Source organism: Bos mutus, chromosome 7, assembly GCF_027580195.1.
Source record: "Bos mutus isolate GX-2022 chromosome 7, NWIPB_WYAK_1.1, whole genome shotgun sequence".
NCBI lineage: Eukaryota > Metazoa > Chordata > Mammalia > Artiodactyla > Bovidae > Bos > Bos mutus.
The window spans coordinates 2,175,998-2,181,326 of record NC_091623.1 but is presented as its reverse complement, the minus strand read 5'-3'; positions in this window follow the sequence as shown (position 1 = coordinate 2,181,326).

The window sequence follows — 5,329 nt, the reverse complement described above, 5'->3', positions numbered from 1 at the left end:
CCTGACTTGGCTATGGTAAAAAACAATTTCACAATGGGGAGTCCAAGAGCTACTTCAAGAAGGAAAACATTTAATAACCTTAGTACTGTTTTATTTTTTTTAAGCCAGAATCATGAGTTATTTTTTAAAGCACCATAAAACATAAATAGACAGGAGTTTTAAACCCCCAAATTGGAATGAAAATGACAGGGCAAGAGACTAGGGTCAATAGTTATCTTCCTGAGCAGACTTTCAGAGCAAGATATAATAAAAGCTCAGAAGAATACAAACTCCTGTGAACAAAGAAATGAATGTAGCCTCAAATGTGAGTTCCAAATCATCAGTCACAATGGAAGATGCACCAAATCACAGACCCTGTTTTTTGGTCAAGTTACTTCTTATTTACTATGTGTACCAGGATGAGCAGCAGAAATATTCTTTACTAAATGGTAGTTTAACAATTCATCCTGCAAATGCAGGGTAGCCAGTTGATAGGCAATAATCATCTTTTTGGTTTGAGTTGATGTAGAAAGGAACCATCAGACAGCAGATGGTAGGGCTTCGCCCCAGATGCCTACCTTCTCACCTGTGTCCCACTTTGCCTTGTTCTATCTGTCTCTGCTAGTTGCAAAACCAGACCAACTGTTTCCACACCTTTCCAGCATAAGCATTTAAACACCTGGGCAATTCTACAGTCCAGAGCACACCCACTTCCTTCCGGTTGTCCACACACACCCATTCCTTTCACTGGGATTAACATAAAATTGCATTTAGAGATGAAGAGAAAAGTATTTCCATATGCAAATTAAAATATCCATTTCCGACTGGAATATCTGACTTACTCTGCAGTCAGTCCAGTAGAGCAGGTCAAAGATGCCCACTTGGTTGATGAACTTCAGAAGTGACTACATCCAACACGTGCTGCTACATAGCACAAGCCCAGGAAAGAAGGATGACATAGAAATGTGATCAAAGCCATGGCTGAAGGAGAAGAGGCTGATGAAAATATCTTAGTTTCGGTAAAAATGAAGCTGACTTTAGGGATCTTTTACAAAGTACTAAGACAAAAAATAGGCATCTGAAGGACACTTGAAGTAATTGAATGAGGTCACTTCAGGCAAGTCTTCTGCCTCAAGGAAAAATCATAGCTAGGGCAGACGCCTCTCCAACACCGTCCACAAAATACAGCTCTTCACAGTAACTTGGCAACTTTCATCCCCAGAGAAGTTTATAATCCAGGAACACATTCAGTCATATTTGACATATAGATTATGTTCAAACACAGGACTGTCTGGTTACAGAACGCAAATTCCTAACCACTAAACATTCTGCCCTTTTTGTATATTTCATTCACCCCCTTTTCAATGACATTTTCCAATTAGGAAAGCAATACAAGTTCATTTTAGACATACTGGAATATTTAGGAAATTTTAAAAAGGACAAAAATAATCTACTATTGTACCACTCCAATATACACTGTTAAATTTTTGTCTATAGAATTCTAGCAACTTCCCTGGCAATCCAGTGCTTAAGAGACTTTGCTTTCCAATACCTGGGGTGTGGGTTCCATCCCAGGTTGGGAAGCTAAGATCCCACATGCCTAGTAGACAAAAAGCCAAAACATAAAACAGAAGCAATATTGTAACAAATTCAGTAAAGACTTTAAAAATGATTCACATTAAAAAAATCTTTAAAAAAAAAAAAACTTCAAATTTTTTTTCTGCAAGAGCACACTTCTGAGAGGGCAGGTGGGGATTACCACCAATGCCTTTAAACTGCACGTGTCCCTTCAAAAGCAGCTGACCAATTTGGGGAAGAAGCCTTGGTCCTCATGAGCCACAAAACTGCCATACTGCGTCACTCTGTTGGCACTACTAACCAGTCAGGCACACCTAAAAGGCACACCCTTGGGGACCTGCCATTTCCATCTGGTTGGAGTATTCACTCCTATGGAATCCTGATCCTCTAGCAGTTCAGGGGCAAACCTAACTTGGCTAACACTTTCATTGCAAAGACAGGTGGAGGCTGCTGGACACAAAACAGACTATCACAAGGAAAGAGCAATTTGCAGAAGAGTATGTATAGTATGATTCCATTCTGATAGCTATAAATACATAGAAAAGGGCTAAGAGTAGTCTCTGGAGGAATACACATCAAAATGTTAGCACTGGTGACCTCTGGGAGCCACATGAATCAGCACCTTAACTTTTTATTCTATCTTTATTTGTATGGTTTGAAGTTTTTACAAGCATGCATACATGTATTGCTTGGGTAATTTTTTTTAAATATTTCAATTTTACAGAGTACATGGCTTCCCCTTTTTTTGAAACTTGTATAGAAATTCAGAGCATTCTTTTAGAAAAAAAAGTTTGTGGTCAAAAATTCTTCAAGTTATTTTTAGTTTCTAGGGGAATCCTCTCTATCTTACAGGTCAGCATGGCTGCTGTCTGTCAGCAGAACTGCCTTTCCCAGAGGAAAAGCCACAGGGAGATCACAGTCTCTGGTTCAGTTTGCCTGGGGTCAGGCTCGGTCTGAATGGTGAAGTGGGACAGCGTGATAAACCTCTTCTTTGAAATCAGGACATGGGCTGACATCACCAGAGTGCTGGCCGGCCTTGTGGGGTGACCAGAGATGAGTAAGGAGTGGATGTTATCTCCAGGAGGTAGAGCACAGGGGCTGTGTAGCATGTATCACATGTGGGCAACAGTCCCCACATCAGAAACACCGGCAAACTTGTTAAAAAGGAAATTCCTGAGCCCCACTCCAGATCTCGTGAGTCATAAGCTCTGAGGGTTGGGCCCCAAAACCTGAATTTTTTTTCTTATCTGTCGATAAAGTATGAGAACTACTTTCCTCAGTGGGTGAAGCGGCCTCGTCAAAACAGGTAGTCAGTCCTCTGGGCAGAGGTCGGACAAGTACAGGTTCTTCTTTCTCATCTTGGCTACCTGAATGGTCAGAGCCAAATTAATGGCCCAACTGTAGTGATGTGGTTTAATGGCATGAGGACAATGAGGAGCCCTCTTCTTGGCTCCTCACATTGATTCCCCGACTTCTTTCATTCCTCTTGCCGTCTTCAATGTCCCCATTTGAGCTAACAAGAGTCTTCCTGGGATAAGCAGGACAAAATGAATAAATGAGTAAAAGCAGCCATTTATTAAGCACTTAGCCGGATACTGTACTAAATGCATTACATCATATTTCATTTAATCTTCACAACAAACCTAAGACCAGGTACTATTATTAATCCCATTTTATAGATGTGTGAACTGAGGCTTAGAGACGTTAATAATTTGCAGAGCAGGTGTTGGAATCCAGGTCTCTACTTTCAGAGCCTATGTTCTTAAACACATAGTATTTGCCCTTGGCATAGGTGAACAGTAGTGGCCCCACACTTTCCATATAAGACTTGCCCTGAAGCTGCAATCTGAGTGGAAAAGAGGGTGGTGATGGGAAAGGCTTACCTTGAAGCTTTTATTTTTTGCATAACAAGCACACTATTTTAACTTAGATTTTATGCTTCAGATCAATTTTTTTTAATTTTGAAGAAGATTTTATGAACATTTTAAAATGTTTTGTCTTATTTTATGTATGTATATATTTACAAAGGGTCACAAAAGGTCTCATCTGTTTTGGTGCAGCCATTGTAAATGAATTAGTAAAAGTCATGTTAAATTCATTTTCAATTTTCTGTTCAGTAGCCACTGATGACTTGCTGGGGGAAATATATGTCTTTTTACAGGAAGGACTCCTCGACCTGGTACATATTTTAATACATATTTAATATATGTGTATATTATATAAAAACAACAAAAAAGTCAAACTGTGAAAAGGCCCCATCACTGCCTAGCTATACTCCTCAAGGGATGCCCACTGTAAAAAGCGCATGCACACACCTGCGCGCGCACACACACACACAGTATCATATCACCAACATACAATAGAACCTTATGTGAACTACTTTGTTCACATAACCATATATCTCAAACATACGACGTTGTGCTTTGTTGTTTAACCTGAGAACTCCGTTCACCTTCAAGCCTGGAGGGCAGAGGACCCCGGAGATGCCCCTCTGAGCTGGAGGTACCGTCTCCGCCCAAGTCAGAGCACAGGGCTGGATAACCAGTGGGACTGCCTGCTAAGCGCCCCCGCCCTCCCGCGGTCGGGACAGCGGCGGGAGGGAGGAAGTGCGGCTGGGAAGCTCCGCCGCTCTCGCCCGGGTTCCCCGTTTTCCCTGACTGAGACTGCGAGGAAACTTAGTGTGGAAATCTGCACCCACCTTAAACCCGGCCGGCCCCAGGAACTTCCCTCGCGGCTGGGACCTGAGGCTTGGATGGAGAAGTCAGTACAGCACGCGCGGACCCCGGGCGCTGCGCGGGGACCGTTTCGCAGCAGCGCCCTCTGTCGGCGATGTACGTATTTGAGCACGGCCTGCACTTGCTCCCTGTAGTATTTGGTGTAGGTGTTTTTAATGTTTCTGTTCGTGCGCAGATGGGAATCGGGGTGTCTAAAACAGATGTACACCTTTGCACCTCTCTTAAACTCTGCTGGAAATCTTCAGATAGTTCTGCTACCTCTGTGCATCTGTGTAGAGCTCCTAGGGTCATAGATTTGTGTGAAAATGAGTGTGAAGTCTGGGTGCCCAAAGAAGTGTACCTTGAGTGTGGCATTGGTTGTATACATGCCTGTGGATATTTCACTTTCTGCTCACATCCGTCTATCAGTAAGTACCTGTGAGCGTAGACAGTATTCCTACATATTTTGAGTGTTATTAGTAATATACATGTTTATCATCTTCCCAGGGCTGTGTCTTGATGAGTGTGCACAGTGTGTTGGAGGGTTGGCAGGGACACAATGGGTAGTAAGAGTATGTTTCTGAAATCCACACGTTAAAGGCGTAATATGGGGAAGGGCGTTCAGGACATACTAAACCTTTGCCCTCATCTCATCCTCTTTGACTTCAGGAGGACCGTAGATTTTGCTTTCCAACCCTCCAGCATACAATTGCTGGATCCTGACCTGAACTCATCCTCCGGCTCGACGTCTCCTTGTTCTTCCTTCTTCTCTTGTCTGCGGAGTCCAGGGAGGTTGCCTCTTACTGCCTCTGATCTCTTCGGCCATGATGTCAACTCAAAGAAGTGAGCATCCCATCTCCTTCCTTTTTCTCCACCCGAAAGTCATTTCCTCTTAGTTCACTACCTGGGATTTTGATGCCTGTGTTCCCTCTGAGCTATTGATACACATAGAGAGAGAAAAAAAGGAACTGCTTGAAATTCCCCAGAAGGTTGTGAGAGTCGTTTTCAGTGTTGCAATTTGGAACAAGTCAGTTTCTAGTTTAAGTTTCCATCAGAAA